The 22194-nt window shown below is 42.8% G+C and overlaps 1 protein-coding gene across 22 annotated transcripts in view; it reads right to left on the bottom strand.

Annotated features, from left to right (window-relative positions):
• ELAVL2 (ELAV like RNA binding protein 2) overlaps positions 1–22194 on the bottom strand; it is a 193771-nt gene that overhangs the window by 140074 nt on the left and 31503 nt on the right. For 2 of the 22 annotated variants that reach the window (XM_070066034.2, XM_051857234.3), the window contains exon 1: positions 22026–22159. The exons of 18 other annotated variants lie outside the window; for them this stretch is intronic. The gene's annotated coding sequence lies outside the window, so the exon portion shown is untranslated. Of the gene's footprint in view, positions 1–22025; positions 22160–22194 lie in introns of those variants that run through there. 2 more of the 22 variants (XM_070066001.2, XM_070066010.2) reach the window with 2 other exon arrangements.

Raw genomic sequence — 22194 nt, forward strand, 5'->3', positions numbered from 1 at the left:
GGGTAATCTTTTCTGTCTCTCTGCCTGTGAAATAGATTTAAAAAAAAAGTTTTAACAACAACAAAGTAATTACAGAACATCACAATCAGATCATTCCCTGCATGTGCAAGTAAATAGTTAAATCTCACCAGCAAAAATACTGCAAATATATTAGTCTTAGTCATTCAGAAGAATGGATAGAGAAAGAGCACAATAAATATAGCAGTCACCTTAAAATATTAACTTATCTAATATCCAGCGCTTAATTATATTATAAAAAGTGATATCCATAAAAATATAAGTGCTCAGTAGTTTAAACATTAAGAAATGTTACTGGGGCCAGCACTGTGGCGCAGCGGATTGAAGCCCTAGCCTGAAATGCCAGAATCCCATATGGGCGCTGGTTCTAGTCCCAGCTACTCCATTTCCGATCCAGCTCTCTGCTATGGCCTGGGAAAGCAGTAGAGGATGGCCCAAATCCTTGGGCCCAAGCACCCATGTGGGAGACCCGGGAAAAGCTCCTGGCTCCTGGCTTCGGAATGGTGCAACTCCAGCTGTTGCAGCCATCTGGGGAGTGAACCAGAGGATGGAAGACCTCTCTCTACCTCTCTAACTCCTTCAAATAAATAAAATAAGTATTAAAAAAAAAAAGAAATGTTACTAACTCCAGCTGATCAAATATGTTATATATGGTAACTTCGTAATAACAATACCAAACCTGAATACACCATTAACATTTTTTGAAAACTTACATGTAATATTTACATTTTGTGTATGTAATTTTATAATTTTAACCTTTTAAGTTTTAACATTTGAAATTTTGTTTTATTTATTTCAAAGTTAGAGTTACACAGACAGGGAGAGACAGCTGATTCACTCTCCAGATTGCTCCAATGGCCAGGTCTGAGCCAGGCAGAAGCCAGGAATTGGGTACTTCATCCAGGTCTCCCACACGGGTAGCAGGGAAACAAATACTTGGGCCATCCTCCATTGCTTTTCCCATGCCATGAGCAGGGAGCTAGATCAGAAGTGGAACAGCCAGGACACAAACTGGTGACCATATGGGATGCCGGTGTGGCAGGTTGTGGCTTTACCCGATACACCACAATGTCAGCCCCTTAACTGTTAAAGAAACAAAATCCACTATATTCAAGAAATAAGAGTGTAGCCTACTGAATCAAGAAACAAGGTTGTAGGCCAGAGTCACTGACATCAAGAAACTTCCAATATAGTAAAAACCAACATTTAAGGAGTTTCTTAAAAATTTAAACCAATTTAAAGAGTCTTCAGTGGAGGCCAGCACCGTGGCATAGAGGTAAAGCTGCAGCCTGCAGTGCCAGCATCCCATATGGGTGCCAGTTCGAGTCCCGCCTGCTTCACTTCAAATCCAGCTGATATGGCCTGGGAAAGCAGTAGAAGATGGCCCAAGTCCTTGGGCCCCTGCACCCCTGTGAAAGACCCAGAAGAAATTCCTGGCTCCTGGCTTCAGAGTGGCTCAACTCCAGCCATTGAGCCATCTGAGGAGTGAACCAGGAGATGGAAGATCTCTCTCTCTCCCTGCCTCTGCCTTTCAAATAAATAAATCTTTAAATAAATACATACATACAAAAATAGCGAGCCATCAGCAACAGACCAGACACCCAAGGCAATGGGAAGTCATTAGACCAGGGCCCCCCTTCTTCAGACTCCCCAACTCTCACCTCAGCAGTCCATGTAATATCTGAGTATCAGAATCTTCCTAAGCTAAGACTTTTACTTTTCAAAATTACATCCAGAAAAGAATATGGAGGCTACAGTGCACATTATCACTGACTTCTTTCTGCATTTAAAGAAAAAGGACCTGAGATCTGAAATTGGAGATAAAATAAAATTTAACAAAAAAAAAAAAAAAAGTACACTCACCATGTAAACATCAAACAATTATAGGTGGAATAAACTAAAAGGGAACCAAAGCTTTGATTATCTTCCAATAGTAATATTCCAAATGTAATATTCAAACAAAACTGGGTCAGCCACTAGAACCCACTTCTCTGAGGAAACCAGGAGTATACTCAAGGAAGCATACAGAGCTCATCAGCAGGTCAGAAAGATTCTGATGATCTGTGTGGATGAAGAAACCTGCCAGATGGAAGAAACACTTCCTCCTCAATTCCCTTGGCCTCTCTTTAGTTTTTGATTGCTTAGAGTAATTTCTTTGTTTCTACTCATCTCTAACAAGAATACATATCCCTTTAGGATTAACAGACTCCACCAAAGCCATTCAGTTCCTCATCTTTCTCAACACTTTTGGACAATAAATGTCTTCCAAGTTTTCTACAAAGAAAACTACCTAAGCCTCTCCCACTCCCAACAAATGTATTAGACAACACCAAATTAATAGAGTGTTTCCCTTCAGTTTAAATTGAAATAGAGGGAGGATGCAGACATAGTAGTTTAAACACAACCCAGAGTGCCTCGATTCTAGTCCTGGCTCTGTCGTCCATTCTAGCTTCCTGCTCACACACACACTGACAAGAAGCAAATGATGGCTCTAGTACTTGGGTCCCTGCCACCCATGTGGGAGATCCAGACAGTTCAGCATGATTCAGCCCTGTTGCCAGCATTTGGGGAGTGAATCAGCAAATGGGAGCTCACCCTCTCCTAATCTCTGTCCATTTCTTTGATTTTCAAATAAATTTTTAAATAAATTAATACTGAGGGGAACACAGTATCATAAAAGAAATGGGGTAGGTTGCTAAGATCTGACAAAGAAAAGGATTACAATAAAAGGTTACTCATAAACTAATGAAATAATCCAGTCAATGACAAAATAAAACTTTAGATGAACTGATGAAATCCTTTACGCAAAGTAAAACACCCAACAAATACTCCCTTTACGCAAAGTAAAAAGCCTAACAATACTCCTCTTAAATTCTCTGCCTCAATGAATACACTGGAAAAGTGTTACTAAAAAACTGATACATTTGATTTCAAATCTGATACAGCACATTTTCAAAGTCACAGATGAAGAGAATAAAGGACAAGACAACAGACATCTGAGATTTCACTACAGGAACTGTCAGTTTTTTGTAAAATTTTAGAGTAAAGGCTGCCTAATTACATGTCCTTTAAAGAATATTAAGATTTGTTTCTCAGCTGTTTTTAAAAAATACAAAACACAGTGCTGGCGTTGCAGGCAGGACGTTAAACCGCCACCTTTGACATTGGCATCCCATAGGAGCAACAGTTCAAGTCCCAGTTGCTCTGGTTTGGATCCAGTTCCCTACTAACGTGCCTGGGAAAGCAGCAGAAGATGCCCTAAGTATTTGGACCCCTGCCACCAACTTGGGAGATCTGGATGGAGTTCCAGGTTCCTAGCTTTGGCCTGATCCAGCCCTTTCCATTGTAGCCATTTGGGGAGTCAACCAGCCAAAGGAAAATCTGTTTCTCCCTCTTCGTGTAACTGTGCCTTTCAAATAAATAAATGGATAAATCATTTTAGGGGAAAAAAAAAATCAGATCTATGGTGAGATACAAGCTACTTGGCAGGGATCAGCTCCAGAACTCCAAAGTTCACCATGACTTTATCAAGGAGAATAAATTTTAGGGTCCCATCTATTCTCATATTTTAATGTTTGTAAAACTAAAAGCAAAAGTCTCTCTCTGTAATGCAGAGGGTAGCTGAGGGAGAAGATAAAGTCAACAAATGACCTTTCCTAACCACCTCCAAGTTATGTTAGGTGTTCCAAAGGCTCTTAACCCTTCACAGCATAAATCACAATTGTAAGCTATAATCTGTAGAACTTTAATATGTGTTTCCTCCAATAAAGCCTAAGCCAAGTCAGCAGAGACTATACTGTGTTCCTCAATGTGCCCTGAACATTTAAGAGAGTGTGTGGCATAAAGAAGGAACATACACTTCTGTAAAGAAATAAACTTTTGCACAGGAAACAAAGAAAATTTCACCTATAAATTGGCAAAAAATATTGGTTTAAATTACTGCAGGGCAGAAAAGACTGGATCAACAGTTAAAAGAGTAAATGGCTGAACAATCAAAAAGACAGGAAAATATCACTGAGGTCCAGAGACCAGACACAATAAAACCATACAATTTTAAATCCTATTTAAGGTAGAGGTCTAGCAAAGATTTGGAAGTTTTAAAGCAGTGACTACTAAAAATCTAAGATTTTGCCAAAAATTCATTATAAGCATTTTCAAAAATTCATTAGCCATTTAACAAACTATAGAAAATTGTCATAAGGAATGGGAAAGACAGCAAAATAGTAGCCATAATAAAAAATTCCTGGTGGATAAAGTTCCATAAAATTCCTTAAGGAGACTCTGAAATAGAACATTCAAGACTTTACAAGTCCTTGTAACTCTTTGTATTTCTGAATTCCTTAGGGAACTGGCGACTACTGAAATGTTTAATCAATAAAATTTTGGTAGTCTATGCAAATTTTTTTAAAATACATACACAGAGCAATTAAAGATAAATGTTATATATTCATTAAGGTTAAAATGTAAGATTGAAGGGGCAGGCACTGTGGCACAGTTAGTAAAGCCACTGCCTCCAGTGCCTGCATCCCATACGGTTGCTGGTTCACATGCTGGCTGTCCCACTTCTGATCCAGCTCTATGCTATGGCCTGGGAAAGCAGTAGAGGATGACCCAAATCCTTGGGGCCCTGCACCTGTCTGGGAGATCCAGAAGCTGCTCCTGGTTCCTGGCTTCAGATGGGCACAGCTCCAGCCATTGCAGGCAACTGGGGAGTGAACCAACGGATGGAAGACCTCCCTCTCTCTGCCTCTCCTTCTCTGTGTAACTGACTTTCAAATACATAAATCTTTAAAAAGAAATTCTAAGAGTGCAGGTCTGGCACTGTGATGTAGCATATAAAGCTGTCACCTGTGACACCAGAATCCCACATGGGCACCAGCTCATGTCCTGGCTGTTTCACTTCCTATCTAGCTCTCTATTAATGGCCCGGGGGAAAGCAGTGGAAGATGGCCCAAGTGTCTGCATCCCTGCCACTCATGTGGAAGACCCAATGAAGCTCCTGGCTTCAGCCTGGCCATTGAAGCTACTTGAGGACTGAAGCAGGGGACAGAAGAGCTGTCTCTCCCTTTCTCTGTAACTCTTTCAAATAATAAATCTTTAAAAAAGTTTCAGCACTCTGGCCTCAGGATCAGCCCTTAAGGCATTCAGATCTGGCTAAAAAGCCCATGAGTTTCTCAGGTATGGAAAGCCAAGACACTGTGGCAAAAAAAAAAAAAAAAAAAAAAAAAAATGACCTAATGAAAGATCTCTGTGAGTGAGATCCCAGAGGAAAGAACGGGCCATCAAAGAAGGAGGTACCTTTTTCTGAAGGGAGGAGAGAACTTCCACTTTGACTATGGCCTTGTCTAAATAAGATCGGAGTTGGCAAACTCAAGAGGATTCCATAGATTTGGCAGCCTCGGGTGATTTTGACATCATAAATAAGAGTATCAATTGTTAAATCAACAACGGGAGTCACTGTGCACCTACTCCCCATGTAGGCCCTCTGTCCTTAATGTGTTGTACTATGCGAATTAACGGTAAAACTACTACTCAAACAGTACTCTATACTTTGTGTGTCTGTGTGGGTGCAGTCTGTTGAAATCTTAGTATATACTAAGTTGATCTTTTTTTTCCTTTTAATTATTTATTATTTTTTTTGACAGGCAGAGTTAGACAGTGAGAGAGAGAGAGACAGAAAGATCTTCCTTCCTTCCTTCTGATCAGCCCCCCAGCGCTGATCAGAAGCCAAGAGCAACGTGCTTCCTCCTGGTCTCCCATGCAGGTGCAGGGCCCAAGCACCTGGGCCATCCTCCACTGCCTTCCTGGGCCACAGCAGAGAGCTGGACTGGAAGAGGAGCAACCGGGACAGAATCCGGTGCCCCAACCAGGACTAGAACCCGGGGTGCTGGCGCCACAGGCAGAGGATTATCCTAGTGAGCCATGGCACCAGCCCACTTAGCTGATCTTCTATATATAAAGATAATTGAAAATAAATCTTGATGGTGCCAGCGCTGTGGCTCACTTGGTTAATCCTCTGCCTGTAGCGCCAGCATCCCACATGGGCACCGGGTTTTAGTCCAGGTTGCTCCTCTTCCAGTCCAGCTCTCTGCTGTGGCCCAGGAAGGCAGTGGAGGATGGCCCAAGTGCTTGGGTCCCTGCACCTGCATGGGAGACCAGGAGGTGGCACCTGGTTCCTGGCCTCGGATCAGCAAAGTTCTGGCTGTAGCAGCCATTTGGGGGGTAAACCAACGGAAAAAGACCTTTCTCTAACTCTGTCAAATAAATTAAAAAAAAAAAAAAAGAAAATGAATCTTGATGAAGAACAAGATGGGAGAGGGAGTGGGAGATGGGATGGCTGAGGATAGGAGGGAGGTTATAGGGGGAAAAGCTGCTACAATCCAAAAGTTGTACTTTGGAAATTTATATGTATTAAATAAAAGTTGGAAAAAAAAAAAAAAGCCGTATAATCAAAAAAAAAAAAAAAAAAAAGTTTAAGATTGGAGCTGGTGACCAGCCCCATGGCTCACTTGGCTAATCCTCCACATGAGGAGCCAGCACCCGGGGTTCCAGTCCTGGTTGATCCTCTTCCAGTCCAGCTCTCTGCTATGGCCCGGGAGTGCAGTGGAGGATGGCCCAAGTGCTTGGGTCCCTGTACCCGCATGGGAGACCAGAAGGAAGCACGTGGCTCCTGGCTTTGAATCGATGCAGCACCGGCCGTAGCGGCTATTTGGGGAGTGAACCAATGGAAGGAAGACCTTTCTCTCTCTCTCTCAATGTCTATAACTCTCTGTCTCTCTCTAACTTTGCCTGGCAAAAAATAAAAAAAAATAAGATTGGAGCTGGCGCTGTGGCATAATGGATTAGGCCATCTCTTGCAATGCCAGCATTCCATAAGGGCACACGTTCATGCCTCAGTTGCCTTACTTCCAATCCAACTCCCTGCTAATGCTCCTGGGAAAACACCTGAGGACAGCCTGAGTCCTTAGAGCCTTACACCCAGAAGAGAGACCTGAAGAAGCTCCTGGCCCACCCCCAGCCATTGCAGACATTTGGGAAAGTGAAACACTAGATGAAAGATCTATCTTTCCCTACCTCTCTGTAAATCTGGCTTTCAAATAAATAAAAGTCTTAAAAATTTAAAATGACGGCCGGCGCCGTGGCTCACTAGGCTAATCCTCCGCCTAGCGGCGCCGGCACACCGGGTTCTAGTCCCGGTTGAGGCGCCGGATTCTGTCCCGGTTGCCCCTCTTCCAGGCCAGCTCTCTGCTGTGGCCAGGGAGTACAGTGGAGGATGGCCCAGGTGCTTGGGCCCTGCACCCCATTGGAGACCAGGAAAAGCTCCTGGCTCCTGGCTCCTGCCATCGGATCAGCGCAGCGCGCCGGCCGCGGCGGCCATTGGAGGGTGAACCAATGGCAAAGGAAGACCTTTCTCTCTGTCTGTCTCTCTCACTGTCCACTCTGCCTGTCAAAAAAAAAATTTTTTTAAATGCCATGTTCTATAAAATTGAATTATATAAAATGCTATTCATATATCATACTGTCTAAACAGTATAGAGCATCCTGGGCAGATTGCACCTGACTTCTATGCTTCTCTCTGCTTTGTGCACAGTCTGCTGGCCCGTTTTATACAACACGTCACTTTAATTATGTGGAGGACAATTCAATGAGCATATTTTCTTAGGTTTAGACTAGTTTCATATAGCATAGGCTAATATAGTCACTCTAGAATGAGTAAAATATACACAGATATAATAAGTCAAAAAACACGTTAAAATGTAGCTATTTCAGCTTCTCAATTTTAAGATTATAGATTAAATGATACATCATTAACCTCACCATTTAGGGGGACATGGTATCACTACATTAAGTGGACTTATATATGAGATTCAAAAATAATGTATTTGCACATCCAAGACATAGGAAATACTGCGTTAGCTAAAGCAGTATTTTTTGCTAATTTTCTTTGTAATGATTGAAATTCTAGTAAAGCCACCTGTCATTCATGGTTTACTTAAGACACAAGCAGAACTTTCAATTACAAGTCTCAGTACTGTTATTATATCCTGAATTTCTACCACAAAGACACGACGTGTACAGATAAAGAAATGGACAATGCACAAATACCTTTCTAGACAAGAACAAAAAGATTACCTTGAATCTCTATTCTCTTCCCTCTGTCCAACTAATTTTCCTGTCAGTAATGTTAGAGAAACTGAATGCGACAACTTACTGAGGAAAGGTAAACTAAAAGTCCTCTGTATAGGGTTAATATTTTGTTAATTCAAATGTGGACCTCATATATCCTATCGAACACCTGAACTGGGATTTCTTTTTTCTCCAAACAAAAACTGTATTGTTTCTTAAAGTCCAGCAGATTTGGAACATATTCATTTCTAAACATAACGGGGTTTACAAAATCTCCTTTACAGATTCTCTACTACAATGAGCTGGAGTTATCTGAATGCCACTTTCAGAGGAAACAAAACATGCCATATTTCAACCTTCTTTCTTGATTTCACAGCAGCCTAAAATAAGTCTGAAGACAGTGTCTTCACTCCCTCGCTTACAGAAAATAACCAAGCCATCCTTCACATGGTTCCAAAAAGTAATCCTGCAAGTCAAGACTGCCAGCTGGCATTAGAAAGACACCTGCCTGTGACGGAATCATTTCCAGAAGTCACCTAGACACACACCTAAATTAATCCAAGGCTAGAATCCTGTCCCAGAGAAACAAGCTGTGACCATTCTGTGAGCACTTCAGGGACCAGAGTGAAGTTTAAAAATGATTTAAAAAAAAAGAAAAACCTGATACAAGCCTTACCACTGTTAAGAACTAAATAATTATGTCTGGAGCTGAAATGCAGTTGCTGTTGGGTCACCCCGTTGTATCACAACGCACCCATAACAGAAGCAAGACATTCTCCAAACATTGAAAACATTACAGCTGAGCTGCCTCGAGTCTCTCTGGCTTGAACCACCTTGAACTACCAGAGGTAGAGAGAACATCACTCAGGGGTCCATGAATAAGACACAGAAGCAGGCATCATACCTCATTCCTACTTCCTTATTTATCAAGTGTACACTTGGGCAAACCACCTGACCTGAGCCCTTCCCTTCACCTATGAAATGCCCCAGGGAATGCTGGGAAAGCTCTGAAAAGATGGCATTACTGGTGAGAGAGATGCTCCATCTCCTGGTTCCATCACCTGGAACCAGGGTATTTCACCACCTTGAACTGCTGACTCCAGGCATTTTTCTCTCTTCCTAGCAGTCCATCAGTGAGCAAATTTAAGCAAGCAGCTCCAACACCCTGCCAACCTGACTGTCCCAACAAAATTTCCTCCTCTAATTGAACTCTTTAGAGGCAATAATTTAGAAGTTACTTTAGAAGTTACACAACAGGAAAACCAAAACATCTCTTTATTCTTGCTGTTTAGATCACAAACGATGTTATTCCTTGTGAAATCAGACTTTTTCTCCTACAAGCCACAAAACAACATTTATAGATCAGCAAAACTCTGGGCAAGGAGGGCAGTTTAAGAAGCAAGAATACAAATTATTCCCCAAACAGCCAGTTCCAAGTGAGGGAACGTGCCTCTCCAGCAAACGAAGATGATGCAGCACAAATGCTGTTCCACCAACTTTCATAATTAAAAATAAAAATACAAAAGGGCCAGTGCCATAAACTCAGAAAAGCAACAGGAAGACCTGAGAACACTAAGAACTGGCACAAGAAACCACAGTCAGCAGCCCAGAAAACACCTCCTCCTGGAGGACATGGCCTTAGCCAGGGGGAAGACTCAAGGCGGCACAGATCCTGGCTCCTAAAAGCATCACAGTGATTGACATCATGGTGCAACAGGTTAAGCCTGTGCTTGCAATGCTGACACCATCATTCCACATGGGAGTGCCCATCTGAGTCTCAGTTACTCCACTTCTGATCCAACTTCCTGCTAATGCACTGGGGAAGGCAGGAAATAATGGCCAAAGCACTTGAGTCTCAACCTCCTGTATGGGAGAACGAGATAGAGTTCTTGTCTCCTGGCTTCATACTGGTCCAGACCTGCCTCTTGTGGCCATCTGGAGCGAGAGAACCAGTAGATCTCTCCCTCTGTCACTCCCTCTCCATTGCTCTGCCTTTCAAACAAACAAAATTTCCCAAGCATATAACAATATTCTCAAAAGGATCCTAGCACCTGAGTTTTTATTGCTCCTTGCTATTGCAACTATACACCTAAAAAGGAAGGAGCAAAAGAAACATTAGAATCATGACTTTTGGCTAGGTGCTTTGAAAAATAAATGTTATACCCATAGGAGGCTGCTAGCACGTAGTGCATTCCAGAGAATAAAGCTTGGGGGAAGGGCTGAGGCTTCACACCATTTCTCACAGACACGTGCCTCAGGCCCATTCTACTGGGACAACAGCAGAATGAAGACATTTTGCACTGGTCTCTCTCCAGCCACAACATCAAACTTGGCAGGAAATGCGTCAATGTTTTTCACCTATAACTGGGCTCCTGGCAAACCACACAGACTGAATCAAGAGGGGAAGAAAGTGGACACAAAAACAAAGCAAAAATATATATATACAGGCAAAACTGAAGACAACAGGCCTGTCCCCAAAGCAATATGCAGTAACCTGATTGACACCTGACACCTAGAATCCAAAGAGATGTCCCTTCTCTCAAGGTCTCCCACACTCAGTTTCTACTATTAAACTAGGGAGCGGGGAGCTTGTGTGTGTGTGTGTGTTTTTTTTTTTATTAGCATTTTCTGCTTCATCTCCCCTTGGGTACAGAACAAGGGATAAAAGGACAAAAATGTTTTATTAACTTATTCAAGGCTCTCCGAGAGTCTAGAACTTAGTAATGTATGACAAAACAGTAAGTATTACACAGCCTTCCCAGTTTCTTTGCATGATGCCAATACAAAAGCTTGAAGACATTTTGTAACATTCCTTAAAAGCAACAACAAAAACACCGACTTTAGATGAATTTGAAAAAGGTCTAGGGGGCCAGCACTGTGGCACAACGGGTTAATGCCCTGGCCTGAAGCGCCGGAATCCCATGTGGGCGCCGGTTCAAGACCTGGCTGCTCCACTTCCGATCCAGCTCTCTGCTATGGCCTGGGAAGGCAGTAGAAGACAGCCCAAGTCCTTGGGCCCCTGCACCCACGCAGGAAACCCCAAAGAAGCTCCTGGCTCTGGATCGGCGCAGCTCCAGACATTGCAGCCAAATGGGGAGTGAACCAGTGGATGGAAGACCTCTCTCTCTCTGCCTCTCCTCTGTCTGTGTAACTCTTTCAAATAAATAAATAAATCTTTTAAAAAAAAAAAAAGAAGAAGAAGAAGAAGAAAGGTCTAAACTTACAAGTTAACCACTGACCCACACACAGCAAAGCTCCAAAGGAATGATCCCCAATCTTCAGGGAGATAAAACAAACTTTTTACTGTTTCTTTATTCCACCAGCCCCCATCTAATACCTAAGACACCCTGGAGGCCCCTCAACCAGACGCCACAGAGAGCAAAAATAAGCAACATATTCATCTAACAGAATCCTGTAATCAATGGAAGATGCTTGGTGTCAAGAATTTTTAAGTGCACCTCAAAAGTAAGGTCAAAATATACCTACACTAATTTAAAAAAAAATTCACAGTTGGGGTAGGCTTTTGGCCTAGAAGTTAAGATGGCAGTTACGGAGGAGGCACTCGACCAAGCAATTAAGATGATGTTTGGGATGCCCACATCCCACACCAGAGTCCAGCTCCACTTTCAACTCTGGCTTTCTGCTAATGTAAACCCTGGAGGCAGCAGCTAATGGCCCAAGTACTTGGGTTCCCACTACCACTGTGGACCATCCAGAATGAGTTTCAGGCTCCTGGCTTCAGGCTGGCCCAATCCTTGCTACTGCAGGAAATTGGGATATGAACCAGCAGATGGAAGATCTCTCAAAACCAATCAATCAATCGATCGATCGATCTCTCTTTCTCACACACACACACAAGTATGCCAGTTAAGATGCCTGCATCACCTATCAAAGTACCTGTGTTCTGGCATAGCAGGTAAAGCTGCCACCTGCAACGTCAGCATCCCATATATGCACCAGTTTGAGTCTCAGCTACTCTACTCCACTTCTAGTCCAATTCCCTGTTAATGCGTCTGGCAACACTATAGAAGAAAACCCAAGTAACTGGGGCCCTGCCACACACATGTAAGACCCGGAAGAAGTGCCTGGCTCCTGGCCTCAATGTGGCCCAGCCCTGGCTGTTGTGGCCATTTGGGGAATAAACCAATGGATGGAAGATTAATTGATATGTGTATATATACAGATATAGATATAGATATATAGATATATTGATATCTGTGGGGGTTGGGGGAGTGTGTGTCTGTCACTCAAATCAATAAATAAAATCTTAAAAAAATGCCTGAGTTCAACATCTACCTCCAGCTCCTAATGTAAATCCTAGCAGGCAGTAATGATGGCTCAAATAACAGGGTTCCTGTCACCCACATGGGAAATCTGGCTTGAATTCCCGACTCCCAGCTCCTGCCTGGCACAACCCTGGCCTTCCCAGGCATTTGGGAACAAACCAGCAACCCTCTGTTCTCAAATAAGTTCTAAAAAATAGTTAATTCAAAACTATCTTTTAAGATTTTTTTTCACTTGAAAGGCAGAATGACAGAGAGATGGAGAGACAAAAAGAGACCTTTCATCCACTGGCTGTCTTCCTAAATGGCCACAACAGCTGAGGCTGAGCCAGGGGAGAGCCCGGATCCTGGGACTCCATCTGGTTCTCCCACATGGTGGCAGGGCCACAGTCACTTGAGCCATCTTCTACTGTTTTCCCCGGCACATCAGCAGGGAGCTAGATCGGAAGCTAACAACGGGGGCTTCTACAGGACCTCTGATATGGGATGCCAGCATCACTGGTGGTGGCTCAACCTACTGCACCACCACACCAGGCCCAAAACTAATTTTTAAAATTTATTTATTGGTTTGAGAGACAGAAGAAAATTCCCATCTGATGATTCACTCCCGGAATTCCCAAAATAATAAGGGCTGAGCCAAGGCCAAAGCCAGGAACTCAATCCACATCACCCAGGGAGGGGATAGGAACCCAACTACATGAGCCATCAACATACTCCTCCCAAGGTCTGCATTATAAGGAAGCTAGGGAGCTGGAAGCAGAAAGTGAACTTAGGCACACAATGTAGGATGCTGGTGTCTTAATCTCCAGACCATTTGCCCCTGAGAATTTTTTAAAGTATATACTTTCACTTACACCCCAAAATTAAAGGGAAAAAATGGCTGGACTGTAGACTGTGCCAATTTTTAAAACTGCCAGCATTAAGCTCCTATTATTTTGAAGGGTTTTGCTAAGATGTTCAATACAGGGACACACTCTGATTCATCGTTATAACTGCCCTAGCTCAAGTGGCTGTCAGGAGAGCAGGGCTTTCTTAGCATTGTTCTGTCCTCAGAAACTACATTAATGCTGGTTTGATAAAATAGATCTTCATATCTATTTGCCAGGCTGAACAAAAGTTAACTAGAAATCTAAGTGGTTAAAGTCACCAAAAGGAAGACTCTATGCTGACATTTTCTACCTACTTAGCATTCATCTGTATTCATCTCACTAGACATTAACACGCACCAAAGTTGCTCTCTGCTATTCAAATCGTACTATTATGCTCAGAAGTAGATTAATAATATCCACCTTCCTTATTGTACAATAAAATTACAGCATTGGTCCAAACGTGACATGTGAGCCTCTTTCTACTTCTGCTGGCGCCTCAGCTTGCACTACCACACACATGGGAGACAGCTTTGCTCACCTGCCCTGCTGCTTCTAGGAGGGGCGGGGGAGAAAAAGCTGGCTGAAGACTGAGAAATATAAGAGGGGAGAGGAGGAAGCAACACACACATAAACCTCACACCTGGTCGCCTCTCGTATCAGCTCTTTTTTACAGCAATCTGAGAGGAGAATGTCTCTTCTAAGCTAACAACCTCAGCAGTGAGGTTAGCAGGTGGGCCACAGGCCTCTTTCAAACAGTTCCTAACATCCTGTTAGTTTTCCCAGCACCGAGCAACTGCTCGTGACCCCAAAGCATCTGAACAAACAGAAGCACGCACCTGGCAGGGAGAAATTGCCACTCCCTATTGGACAGGACTGAAATCCCAAGAAGACAGAGGGAAAAGATTAGACAAGCAGATGGAAACACATCTCACAAAGGATGGAGAAAGAAACCGTTCTTGCAGTCAGGGTGGAGGAAGAACAAGACTTCCATAGCTGAAGGAAAGGTATCTACAAGCTCTAAAAAGGTAACTACCACTCTAAATTTATAAACACATGCATGTAATTCATACATTCCTGAGCTTAATTCAAACATTTTTGCAACATAAAGAAAAATCAAGACTGTAAAACTTCAAAACTACAGCCTATCTTTATATCAGAGTGAACTTTTTAATTCCCATGGCTTTAGAACTATAGCATTAGAAGTACAAATTCAAATATCCTGAGGCCAAACAGTGATTAATTCCAAAGTGAAACGATCCCTTTTCAATCTTAAGGGGGCACTTGATAAATGTAAGTTCAGTGTTGCTTTATCTGTCCAAATTATGAAGAGGCAAGGAATATGGCTCTAGATCTTTATATGATGTTGTTTCCAACCCAGAATCAACAACTCAAAAGTTTTAGAAATACAATTTAGGCTAAATAAAACAGCTCTAGGTCATACACAGCACATAAGCTACCATTTGGGACCTGGTGTTCCAATTATTTGTGCACTGTTCCCCATTTCTCCCTATAACTGCAGGGATTCACTTGGTCAGACTCTTCAGTGAGTAAAATCTGAAATAATGCTAGAAGCCAATGCTAAAGTGCAAGCAGGATAAGAAAATAAAGGGACAACTAAATAGCTGCACCTGACCCAGAATTACCAGGGCTGGAAGTAGCACACACACAAGGCTCAGAACATAATAAGGGACAGAGGTGTCACAAAGAGGAGAGAAAGGCTGTGGATAGTTCAGGTTCCTTACAGAGACACTGTAAGAGAAAGAATGAAAATCAAAAGCACAGTTGACCTGGTATTTGGGAACAGTCCATGAGTCACTCACAGCCACAAGCCAGAAAGGACACCAAGAATTTAAACAAGATAAACCAGCAATCAGTAAGTACCACCTACGAGAGAAAGAGGTATTAAATGAGCTCATACAGAAAAAAGCCTTACCTCGGAATAGCTTATAAAAACCGCTTCCTCTAGAAGAAGTTGTATTTAACATGCTTCATGTGGCTCTGCAATAAAGGTTGGTGACAACCCCCCCACCCACGTCACCAGAGGTACCTCCCAGCAGCATCAGTGAAACAGAAAAACCTCACTTTCTTATTCTGAAAAGAAGCTCAGAGAAAACTCAAGATCAAGTGCAATCAGACACAAGAATATTTTCCCTACCTTACATAATTCACTGAATTTATTTTCAAACACGCTGTGATTTATTTGCTTTGAAAAACATCTTTTGTACTTCTGATATACACAAATGATGCCTAAAGAATAAAAAAGTATTAAACATCCTTTAAAAACTGAACAACTGAGCAATTTCCAATAACTTACTTGGCAGGGCATCCATCAATGACTTTTCACTTAGGGTAGTAAAAGGGTATTGAAATAAGTGAGGAAAAAATGTGTTTCTATTCAAACTCCGTTTTATGATATATAGGAATAGATCTTCATAAGAGATTAAGCAAAATTCAAATCAGAAAAATACGGACTTTTTAATGTAAATGCTTAAACTTAAAAATTTTATCTCTCACTGAAAAAAAAATACAGAAAATTTAAATCATGAAATTTATATTCCTGGAATGCTAACTGGCTAAAATACCATAATCTCACATGCAATCTTTCAACATTACTTATATTTTCAAGGAAAACACATTTTAAACTTTCCTTCCAAGTTCTAACATCATAGATAAAAATACACCTATTTCCATATCAAAATGTTCAGAGTCACAACTCTCTCAAAACCTCCCTCAGTTCAAGATTTTTCTGTTCCTCTATGGCAAACACACACACACACACACACAATGGTGTTCTCAAGAATCACTAAAAATGGGTCATACTGCACACCAAAAATATAAAACTTATCTATGCAGACTCACCTATTACAACCTTTCCAATTCAGTGAACACTGTCCAAAAATCTTGTATGTCAATATGCCAAACTTTACCCAGTCCTTGAAATGAGGTAGGTAAGGTTTTATACAAACACACAAAAAAGGAAAACATACCGAGGCCACGGGCAATTGGGACAAAATTAGATGCTGGCAACTTGGGTCTCCATCCTAGTATTTTCTATCTGGCTCTGCTAAATTAAGAATTTCAACCCAAGTGACAAAACCTACTGAGGCAAGACAACTCAGCAGCTACACAGGCAGGACAGAGCTCACAAAAAGACTTGACATGTGTAATATTTGTTCACAATAACAGAACAGATTTTAAAATAAACTATGAGGAGACACAGGCAAGCTTAGAGCTGTCCTTTGAAGAAAGCTGAACGGTCCATCCACATAGCTAATTCAACAGCACACAAAAATCTATCTGAACGGCTCCTGCCTGCTCTCACCAGAGTTAAGAACACAATTCTAATTTCCAAATTCTAATTTCCAAATTATTTCACATGCAAAGCACCTCATTTTAACACTCTTCACTCCCAAGAGCAAGATACTAAAAACTGTATGAAAATATCTGTGTTGCGTGTATTCCTCTAGGAGGGAGAGGAAGGCTTACACCTCCTTCAAATGCTCCAAGATGCTGAGACTCCTCACTAGTCATATTAACAGGAAGTTTCCATTTCACAATGACTCTGTAATAAGGAAATACATGAAAGCTAAGAATTCCAAAATAACTGACTCCCTATTCTCAAAAGGAGATAAAAATTAGTCAAGAAAGTGTCTACTGAAGCTTAAGTGTGTTTGACCATTGCTGATGAAAAGCAAAATGAAATAAAAACTTACCCTGAAGAGCTGATCTGTTTGAAATTTATGAAAATAGGGATTTCTGTGATGCTCCATTAATACAGATACGATTCTTAAAGTTGCTGAAACAGACTCTAGTAATGAACAGCCCACAACAACCAAATTTCAGAATATAAGCTAGTCACTCAGAATATCAATTTCCTTTTAATGGTACAAACTCTTTTTTTCATGTTAAGGGGGAAATCCTGGTATTAATCTATCATTACTAAAATTAGATGAGGACAGGGCCAGCACTGTGGCACAGTGGGTTAATCCTCCACCTGTGGTGCTGGCATACCATATGGGCACCAGTTCTAGTCCTGGCTGCTCCTCTTTCCATCCAGCTCTCTGCTATGGCCTGGGAAAGCAGTAGAAAATGGACCAAGCACTTGAACCCTTGCACCCGTGTGGGAAACCCAGAAAAAGCTCCTGGCTATGGATCAGCCTAGTTCCAGCCATTGCAGCCATTTGGGGATTGGACCAGCGGATGGAAGACCTCTTTCCGTCTCTCCCTCTCACTGTAACTCTTCCTCTCAAATACATAATCTTTAAAAAAATTAGATGAGGACAAAATATATGGGTAGTTAAAACCTAGGATTTCAAAACATATCTGGTCCTAAAGCAAACAAAATCCTCAATATGCTTGTTTAAAAAAAAAAAAAAAAGAAGCTAATATTTTACTGGAGTAGTCTCACAATAAAGTAACTTCAGAAAAATTGTCAAGTCTTTTAAATAAGGAATTTTTCAAAGTGGGAAAGGGGGGGTTTGTCAGATCTTGTTTGCTATTCGTTATCAGTCACAAACTTCCATAATGGAAATCAGTAATAAGTGTAAGGGGAAAAACTGCAATTCTGAAAAAAGCAAAAAATATGGTTAACTTGTTGTTAGTAAGACGACATACAAACTGGCTTGGATTTAACCCCATGCCACCTATTCTTAGGACCTTCTTGGTCATTCTGTCTATTGTATTCCTTCTCTGCATGAATATATCTTAGAATGAAAATCTCTGTCATCACATAAAACTATTCAGCAACATTCAAAAAGGAAACATGCAGTTAAGAGCCTCAATACAATTGATGCATTCAAAACCTAACCCAGAGCTGAGAAAATAACCTTTCCAAAAATAGGTATTTTTATGAAAATTAATGTCCAAAAACTTAGCACTGGTAAACAAATAGGGAGGTGGCTATATTTGCAATTACACCTACTACAATGTTGCTCGCACAAGTCACCTTGCAGTTTTATTTTATAGAGTGGAATACAAAACTAGCAACATAGACAATTTTCACGTGAATAAAAGAATTTCTCCTAGTAACCTTACTAAAATCAAAGTTACCATGTACCTCACATAAGCTTAAAGTCAAAACTGTTAATTTATTGTTAGTGAAAATTTTCCTAAATACTCCAGAAAACTGAAGTTTTAACTACCCTAATTTTGACTTTTAGATCAGATTCCAAAAGTCACCAAGGTATAAAAAAATGTATCTTTTCATACACAAAAGCATAAAACAAATAACCCCATTCAGGCTTAATGCCTTCTGTTTCTGTTTAGCAGGTTTGTACTGAAATCCAGAAAGAATCAACCAGTGCTATAAACCAGTTAGTTTCTTGAGCCAAATACATACACAATAAATGTTCTTCACAATTTAGAAACATATGAAACAGTGCTTTTGACATTTAACTACAAATATGAGACCTGTGAGGACCTAGAACCAGTGAAGACATCCACATTTGTAAAAGTGAACTGACCAAAGGACATGTACGTCTTATGCTTTGCATTCTGTAATCCACAGAGTTAACTCAAGAATTGGGTGTGGCATAAAGCCTGCAAACAGTTCTATAATACATCAACAAAGCAGCAACACTGGCAGCTAAGTATTACCAAGTAGATAAGCATCTAACAAGGATAATCACATAATCTGAGGTGCTCAGCGCAAAATGCAGGGCCCCTCTGCTTAAAAGTTGTTCGGAATTTCAAGACAGGGAGGTGTGCAGTGTGTACAGCGGCACAAGTTACAAGCCCACAAAGAAGCCCAGCCTCTAACCAAGTAACCATGCTAAAAAATATTTAAACAAGGAACACTCAAATGTGGTAGCTTACTATGATTTCTGGTCTGTCCAGTTGAGTATCCACGGAAACAGGAAGACCTGGGTGGACTGCTATGGGCAGGTTTTCCACAGGGTGGCACACCATCCAGGCCCAATACCACCTCTCCAACAATGCCACCAGGCTTGCCCACCCAACCAGATCTCCAGGTTCTCTCACTTCCAAATAAACACAGTGCCGCCTTTTTTATGCACAAAGAATTTACTGGTAAACTCAGTAAGGCTTCAAATGAGAAAAGAACTGATTCCACCATGAAGATTAGTGATCAAAAAGGCAAATGGCTTAGCAGTTAATAAGCTGCTAGGAATGCTCGCACCCAACGCTGGAGGGTGTGGCCTGATTCCCTGCTCTGCTTCTAATCCAGCTTCCTGCTAACATACAACTTAGGAAGGCAGCAGGTGATAAAACAAGCAAGCACTTGGGTACCTGCCACCCAATGTTGGAGACCCAGATGGAGTTCCTGGCTCCCACTTTCATCTGGTCCAGCCCAGGGTACTGTGGGCATTTGGGGAGTGAACCAACTGATAAAGTATCTCTATCTGCCTTTCAAACAAAATGAAAACAAAGGTTTTTTTTTTTTTTTTTTTTTTAAGCGAATGTTAAAACTTGGTGTTGCTAAGAAGCTATTTTGGAGAATTCAGTCCTTTGGGGGAAAAGAACAAAAAAGGTTATTTGCCACAGTGGTGCTCTTATGCCATATCAATGCCTGGGAAGTGTCATAGTTTAAAAAAAAAATTTTTTTTTCCAGCCAAGAAAGAAAAGGTTGATCCCAGATTAGAAGTCAAGGTATTCTGGACGACCCTGTCATGTCCTTAAAGAGAACCTGGGACTTGCTCCTAAAGGAGGTGGGTAGAGCATTGTTGAAAAATACTATTAACAAGAAAAGTACCAAAGCCTACAACAGCTGACGGTGTTTACAAGGATTCGGCCAGATATGTCTGTGTGTACAAAGAACCTTAAGGCAGGTTCAAGGAGAGAACAGAACACCAGTCACAGCACTGCTCTCCCTTAACCTACTGGGAGCCTCACCTTAAACCACAGAAACTGGGACAGAGGACCTTGTCTGAAGAAGTGTTCATCAGAACAATCCAAAACCAAAACAGAGCTTCAGCAACAAACCTCTCTTGGGCCTAGAAAGGAAAATGGGGTTCCATGGTTCTATACCAAATAACAGGTGGGCTGGCAGATGCTGACCGCCTGTTCCACCCAAGAGGTACATGCCAACACTAAACCTGTCTTGAAGGGTGGGGAAAGTGTGTGTGTGTGTGTGTGTGTGTGTGTGTGTGGCTGAAAACTGCTGACTTGACACGATTCCTTACAGCACACAAGGAGACATCCAGAGACAAGCGGTGGGAGGGTGGCGATATAACATGGGAGGTTCCATGTTTTTGCAGACCTCACTTCCCCAAAAGTGGCAGCACACGGTCACTCAAATAGGCAATGAGAGACCAATGCTAATCACAGAAACACAAAAATGGCCTTTCAACAAGGAAAAGATAGTACAGTGAAAATGGATGTTTCTTCATAATCTATTTTTCCATGCTTCTCCAATTGTTTTACCGTCCAGATGTTTTCATTTCCCTTTGTCTCTACACACCCCCATATCTAAGACCTCCCCCCAGCCTGAGCAGTGTTAAATCCACAACCCTACACACTTCTCATAAAGAACTCAAGTCAATCCAGCAAAACCCGTCCCCGTGTCTATCGCCAAAGGCCCAGATGAGAAAGTAGATCCAGAAGAGGTTTTTCCACCGGCTCACAGCTCAGCTTCCTCGAGAAAGCTCGACCCCAGCACAAATGGGAAATTCAATCTAGGAAAATGATTCTTGAAACACACTGTCTTCGGGGACAACTGCACAGTATCTCAAACAGGAAGGCTTCACTCGGGCCATGGGAAAATTATAGCTCAGTTGACATTCGAATGGTTTTCAAATGGACTTATTCGCCCTAAGTTTTGCGGCTGAGCTGCATTTTTAGGAAGGCAAAATTATTAAACACCGTGACAAGATTAAGTTTTACACAGCTCTTTTGTCTTTGTGGAAGTATTCCATTTTGACACTGTTAAGCACTGTTCTTTGGGGACAGGGAAGAGAGTAGGTAACCAATAGCAAACCCTCGCTTTCCCACGTTTTCAGAAAATGTAGGGGGAAGATGTGAAAATTTCTATCATGAAGATGATCTTTAAATATGCACACAAATTCTAAATGGCCATCTGGACAGCTATTACTCCAGGCTCGCAGCTCACAACTACAGGCACGGTGCTGCGCTCTGGCCCTCAAGGATAACGCTGGGGCTTTCATGAGAAAGCTGTGGAAAGACTGTCCGCTGGCCATTGTCACGGCCACTGGAGGAGCACCTGCCGGGGAAACCGCGGTTGGCCCGCCGGGTTCCAGCAATGTCACCACCAGTGCACGCACACGCGTCCGCGCACCGGGGCCGCAGCTGGCCAGGCTCGAGGCCGAGCTGGAGGAGCAGCTGCCGCAACCACGGCGAGTGAGCCTGCCTCCCTCGCCCGGCAGAGCGCCCGCGCTTCCCGCTCTGCGCACCGCCCGCGCGCAAAAAAACCTGGGATGCGACCGCGAGCGGCGACCTCGCGCGGCTGCGCCCGGCCTCACCTAACACGCGCTCGGAGAGGGGGGCTCTTTCCTGTCCCCAGAGCGCCCGCGGCCTCACGCCACCTCGGGCCCCGCGGCGTGGCCGCTGCCAAGTCTCCAGGCGCCCCGCGAGCTCCGAGGACGGCGCTCGAGGAGGCGCCGCGTACCAAGCGGGCGCACCCCAGCCACCACCCGGCGTTCGGCAGGAGAACCCGGGGCACACATCCTCCCACAGGGCGGGGCTGCCGGGGCACCAGGAGCCTCCCCTTTTTCTAGAGAAGCCCCCTCCCCCACTTTCCCTCCAATACACTCACCTGCGTCTCGGCGCAGTTTCTTTCCTCCCGGCGCTACACGCGGCCGTACCCGGGCTCGTCCACGCCCGTGCACGCTGCCTGGCGCAACTGGCCCCGCTCTCCTCTCCCTCCGCCCCCGACCAGCCGGTGCCCAGAGGAGGGGCGGTGCCGCCTCCCGAGGCGCCCAATT

This window comes from Oryctolagus cuniculus, chromosome 1 (assembly GCF_051225735.1).
Source record: "Oryctolagus cuniculus isolate XC-2025 breed Fujian yellow rabbit chromosome 1, ASM5122573v1, whole genome shotgun sequence".
NCBI classification, from domain to species: domain Eukaryota; kingdom Metazoa; phylum Chordata; class Mammalia; order Lagomorpha; family Leporidae; genus Oryctolagus; species Oryctolagus cuniculus.